Source organism: Furipterus horrens, unplaced genomic scaffold (assembly GCF_987537825.1).
Source record: "Furipterus horrens unplaced genomic scaffold, mFurHor1.1.pri manual_scaffold_13, whole genome shotgun sequence".
NCBI classification, from domain to species: Eukaryota; Metazoa; Chordata; class Mammalia; order Chiroptera; family Furipteridae; genus Furipterus; species Furipterus horrens.
In genome coordinates, this window is record NW_028327183.1 from 43,434,955 (window position 1) to 43,441,367 (window position 6,413).

Here is a 6,413-nt window from a genome sequence, read left to right on the forward strand (position 1 = left end):
GCAGTTGGGAGTAAAAATAAGGTTCTATGGTGCAGTTTGGGCCAGTCAACCAACATTTTTTAGGGTGATTGTTAGTAGATAATTGTCTACTGCTGTGTAAAAAATTACCCCCAAAACATAGCTGCTTAAAACAATATCCATGTATTTATCTGACAATTTCTGAAGATCAGGAATCTGGGATCTGGGAGTGACTTAACTGAATGGTACTGAATGGTTTCAGTTCTGGCTCAGGGTCCTCATGCGTTTGCAAGATGCCAGCATGATGCCCGCTGGGGCTGAAGGCTTGACTAGGGCTGGAAGGTGTGCATCCAAGAAGGCTCGCTCACGTGGCTGCTGGCTGGGTGTGGATGTCTCCGTTGCTTGCTGTCCTTTAGCTGGAAGCCTCAGGGTTTTTTTGTTTTTGGAGAGAGAGGGAGGAGAGAGAAACATCAATGTGTGGTTGCCTCTCATGTGCCCCCAACTGGGGACCTGGCCCACAACCCAGGCATGTGCCCTGACTGGGAATCGAACCGGCCACCCTCTGGTTTGCAGGCCAGCACTCAATCCACTGAGCCACACCAGCTGGGGCTGAAAGCCTCGGCTTCTCACGGCAGCTAACTTCCCCCACAGCAAGCAGTCTGAGAGAACAAGCGCCTTGAATGACCTCGTCTGTCAAGGTGCATACTATCATTTCCTCCTTTTCTTTCAAAAGATTTTATTCATTTATTTTCAGAGAAAGGGGAAGGGAGGGAGAGGAACATCTATTGGTTGCCTCCTGTACACACCCATCCGGGGACAAAACCGCAATCCAGGCAAGATCCTTGACCGGGAATCGAAACTGGCGACCTTTTGCTTTGTGGGACAACGCCACCCAACCAACTGAGCCACACGGGTAGGGGCCATTTCCCCTTCTTGTATTCCTTAGAATTGAGTCCAAATCTTCCCCAAGGGGCATGTTAGAGAATTCACAAACATTTTGTAGAGAATGTCAATTTGTGGACATATTTTAAACCACCAGTAATGCTCTTTCAAGCTTTTAATTGAAGTATAATATAAACAGAAAAGTTCACACATTAAAGGCTTCATGGATTATCATAAAGTGGACATCTTCATGGAACCACCACTAATGTTTAAAATTCAGCTTAGGCCCTGGCCTGGTACTCAGCTGGTTAGAGTATCGTCCCAATACACCAAGGTTGTGGGTTCGATTCCCAGTCAGGGCACATACAAGAAATAACCAATGAATGCATCAGTAAGTGGAACAACAAATTGATCTCTCTCTCTCTCTTTCCCAAATCAATAAATAAAATTTTTAAACATTAAAAAAGTTAAAATTCCGCTTACAGCCACCCGTCACTCCCCTCTCATGTCCCCTCCCAATCACTACCCTTTTCTTCTATCCCAAAGGTAACCCCTATTCCAACTCATTGCAATAAGTTAAGAAAAGATGGAGTATAAGGATAGGGAAGAAGAAAGCTATCATTATTCTGAGATGGCATAATATGAATATAGAGAATCATAAAGAACCAAAAACCAGCTTCCAGGTATGGTACCCCATACCAAGCCCCCAACTCCACTGGGACAGAAGCTCCTTTGCCGGTCGCTATGCCTGATGTATCTCTTCATCTGGCTGTTGATTTGTATCCTTTAACATTTCCTTTGTAATAAACTGTTCATGTAGTAAGAAAAGAATCCAATAGAATAAATTATTAAAAATCAGTGAGTTTGGCAAGCAAGCTGAATAAAAAGGTGAACATCAAAATATCAATGTACTTCTGTATGCCAATGATAAAAAGTCAGAAAATGAAAAATTTTAAGGTCCTATTTCTAAAAAATTTTTCAAGAACCTTGCAAATAACATAAGAGAAGTTAAAGACCTTAGTAAATGGAGGTTATACCATATTCATGGTCTGTAAGATATTATAGGCCTGGCTGGTGTGGCTCAGTGGATTGAGCACCGCCCTGTGAGCCAAAAGGTCGCTGGTTCGATTCCCAGTCAGGGCACATGCCTGGGTTGCAGGCCAGGTCCCCAGTTGGGGGCATGTGAGAGGCAACCACACATTGTTTCTCTCCCTCCCTTCTCCTGTCCCTAAAAATAAATAAATAAAATATTTTTTCAAAAACCTATTAAAGTTCACTTAAAAAAAAAAGATATTATAAAGATGCTACTTCTTCCCAGTTGCTTTATAGACTCCAAGTTAGTGGATATAAGATTTATTTACATGGCTTCATTTGTACCCACGAGGTGATGGAACTGAGGGGAGGTGTTTAAAACCCCTCGGAGGATGAATAATCATTGTCATTTTACAGAGTGCTATGGACCATATGTTTGCATGCCCACAAAATCATATGTTGAAACCTTAATCCCAAGTTTGATGCTATTTGGAGATGGGACCATTGGGAGGCAACTGGGTTTAGATGAGTTCATGAGGGTGAGGCCCCATGATGGGATTAGTGCTCCTGTAAGGAGAGACACACACTCTTTCTCTCCCCACCATGTGAGGATAGAGCAAGAAGGCAGCCATCTGTAAACCAGGAAGCAGGCTCTTTTTAGACACCAAATCTGCCAGCACTTTGATCTTGGACTTTGATTTTGGACTTCCTGACCTCAGGAACTGTGAGAAATGCGTGTCTGTTGTTTAAGTTGCCTGGTCTGTGGTATTTTTTAAAAAGATTTTATTTATTTTTAGAGAGAAGGGAAGGGAGAGAGAAAGAGAGGAAAAGAAACATTAATGTGTGGTTGTCTCTCATGCGCCCCAAACTGGGAACCTGGCCCACAACCTAGGCATGTGCCCTGAGTGGGAATTGAACCAGAGACCATTTGGTCCACACACCGGCACTCAATCCACAGAGCCACACCAGCCAGGACTATGGTATTTTTTTATAGTAGCCCAAACTGAGACACAGAGAAAGAAATAGGTCTAGAGAGGGTAAATCATTTACATAAGGATACATATGTAATGGGTAAAGAACCAGTACTGCAACACATTCATCTCCCCTCAAGTCCCTTTTACATTCCTCCTAGAGACAATGCTTCTAGGGATAACTACTCCCATTTTCCACTTGCAAATATATCACCATTTCATTACAGCTCCAACAGATGGCCCCGACTGGTGTGTCTCAGCTGATTGGGTGTCATTCCGCAAACCTGTTTGATTCACAGTGGGCACATGCCTGGGTTGCTGGTTCGGTCCTTGGTCGGGGCACGTACGAGAGGCAACCAATCGACGTTTCTCTCTCACATCGATGTTCCTCTCTTTCTCCCTCCCTTTCCGTCCCTCTAAAAATAAATAAATAAAATCTAAAAATAAAAATAAAAAAGCTCAAACAGATGAACAACAAAACCCCAGAATCCCATCTTCAGGATCTGTTTCCCGAGGCCACTCTTGCTACCAAGAACAACTACAACAGTCAAGGCCCAACCAACAAATAAATACTTTGAACACTTAAAACAGAATTTGATGTAGGGGATTGGCTGCCTAGGTGATGGAAGACCTGAGGGGCTGAAAGTGGGTGGTGAGGGAAGCCAGAGATGAGCATCAGCAGGAAGGGTTGACCATCCCTGGGATGAAGAACAGAGCAGGGGTGATGTCGGAGTCAAGGGACTGAGTTCACCTGATGGAGTCAGAAACCACAGCAGGTCTATCAAGAGCTGCAGCCACTTCCAGCCCTGGCTGGTGTGGCTCAGTGGACTGAGCAATGGCCTGCGAACTAAAGGGTCGCTAGTTTGATTTCTAGTCAGGTCACATGCCTGGGTTGGAGGCCAGGTCCCCAGTTGGAGGCGTGTGAGAGGCATCCAATGTATGTTTCTCTTGTACATCAATGTTGCTCTCTCTAAAGGTAAATAAATAAAATTAAGTAACAGCAACAGAAAAAGCTGCTGCCACTTCCAGAGAAGCACCCTGAAATGGAGGACCCTGAAGAAGAGGCAGTGGAACAGACCCTGTCGTGTCCCTGCCACATCATTCCATCTCCAGCCCGTGTCTCAGCAAAAGCCACTGAATACCACTAACCTCATGGCCACTGTCAGTACCGTAATGGTCAACTGCAGCCACTTGATCCCCCGTCACTCACTTCAGTTGGAACTGCATCACTGTCAACATGGGTGATAATATATTGAACATAACCTGATGCCACTGTGGGTTACTACCATCCCATCTCTAGCTGGCAAGGAGCTCATCCCTGTATCTTCAGGTGACAAAAATCACACCAGTAATTTTAACAGAGATGATTTCACATGAAGAAACGCTACAGCAGTCCCCCACCCCTTTATTCATAGCGTCACTTTCCATTGTCAACCGCAAGCCAGAAACATTTAATGGAAAATTCCAGAACTGAACAATTCATTCGTTTTAACTTGGGCACCATCTCGAACGGCATGATGATATCCCCTGCGGTCCAGCTCCATCCTGCCGGGACCATGAATTATCCCTTTGTTCAGCATCTCTGCGGTTAGTCACTGAGTAGCAACTTGGCTATCAGATCGGCTGTGGTCGGATCGCAGTACTTGGTTCAATTAACCCTGTTTTATTTTATTTTATTATTTATTTATTTATTTATTTTTAATTTCTTGACCCTATGAACCCTGTTTTATTTTATAATGGCCCCAAAGCCATTCACATTGCTTTTATTACAGAACAGGTTGCGGCAAAAGTAGGTTTACAGTTGTGAGTATGCAAAGCACAAGAGTTTATTCTTGTATTATTTATTAATTATTGTATTATTTTCCATATAGACAACTGTATGCCTAGTTTTGTTCTATTAGTACTTATATTTGTTCTATTATTAATTACTGCTACTCTCTTACTGTGCCTAATTTATAAATTAAACTTTATCATAGGTATGTATAGGAAAAAACATAGTATATATAGGGTTTGGTATGTATTTGGTATTATACCTGGCATGAGGTTTCAGGCATCCACTGGGGATCTTGGAACATATTTCCCACGGATAACAAGGGACTACAGTAGGTAGGTATAAAGTGTTGGTAACTAGGTAACCAAAAAGGCAAAATGAGAGCCCTGTGGTATCACAGTATGAGTAACTACAGGAAGCAGCTATCGCCCCTGGGGCAAGAAAAACAAACTATAGACCTGACCTGACCGTGTGGCTCAGCTCGTTCGATATTGTCCAGCAAAGAGAAAGGTCGCCGGTTCGAATCCCGCTCAGGGCACATGCCTGGGTTGGGGGTTCGGTCCCTGTTCGGGGCACACAGGAGAAGCACCCAATTCATGTTTCTCTCCCTCTTTCTCCCCCCCCTTCTCTCTAAAAGGTTAAATAAAATGTATTTTTTTAATATCCAAAGGATAACATTTAGAGTTACTGAAACTAAACACTTGGATGAGGTTCCCACTGGAGATAAAACTCAGATGCTGCCCAGCGAGTGCGGGCGTGTCTGAGCTCAGAGGACCACCAGGCACTAGGGCTTTCTCAGGAAGCGTGCCGGTGAAATGGTGCGGTGCTGGCATTTCTGAGAAGGCGCAAGTTTTGAAAAAACTGCAAACTAGACTTACCAGCAGCTACAAGAAGAAACCGCCTCCGCCAGGGTGAATAAGCTGTGCTGGATGGTGCTGATGGGAACGAGAAACTGACTGGAAATAAGCATTGAGCAAAGAGGAAGGAGGAGTCCTTTTTTACTCCCCCCAGGCCCCTGCAGTCTCTTTGGTGCCCCCTACTGGCAAAGTGTAGCACAGCTGGTGGGCAAAGCGGAAGTGCGGTTCTGAATCCCAACGTCAGATTCACAAAACCCAGAAGAGGGGAATGGATTTGAAATGGAGAGATAATGGCTTAATAACTGGCACACAATAGAGCGAATCAGGGACCAGCAACGACGAGTAATCAAATTCCGTACCCCTAAGGCCCAAGTATATTTTTAAAAGGTACTTGTCTACATGAAAGTCCTTTTCTGTACAGGTAGTCTGAATGGTGTGCTGATGTTAAGTCTACCCACATGACACCTTTAATACTAATGCAATTAAAATGTCAATTAGATTATTTTTTTAATTGACTTTAGATTGAGAGAATAAAGGAAAGAAACATTGATTTTGTTGTTCCACTCATTTAGGCATTTATTGGTTGATTCCAGTATGTGCCCTGACCGGGAATTGAACCTGCAACCTTGATGTATCAGGATGATGTTCTAACCAGCTGAGCTACCCAGCCAGAGCCCCAAATTAGTTTATATTTCTTAGGATTTAACCCAATTATTTATTTCTGAAGAAAGAAAGGAAGAAGAAAAGCAAAGACTTCTTTTTTCTTTGAAGAATAAGATAGGTCTAAAGCCAATATATTAAAATATAAGGTAACACTAATCAGTGTGATCCTGAAAGATTAAAAATGATAAACATTAAAACTTCATATATAATATATTTAACAAAAGTTACCATACAGCAACAAACAATAATGAAATTACTCAAAAATATTATTTTGGGGGT

At 43.0% G+C, this 6,413-nt stretch overlaps 1 long non-coding RNA gene across 1 annotated transcript; it reads right to left on the reverse strand.

The window, feature by feature from the left end:
- Positions 1–122: 122 nt before the first annotated feature.
- Positions 123–5,615, reverse strand: LOC149994807 (uncharacterized). Its single transcript, XR_016507612.1, has 2 exons — positions 5,493–5,615; positions 123–382 (listed from the first exon to the last, which is right to left on the reverse strand). It is a non-coding gene; the product is annotated as an uncharacterized LOC149994807 (long non-coding RNA).
- Between the last annotated feature and the right edge of the window lie 798 nt (positions 5,616–6,413).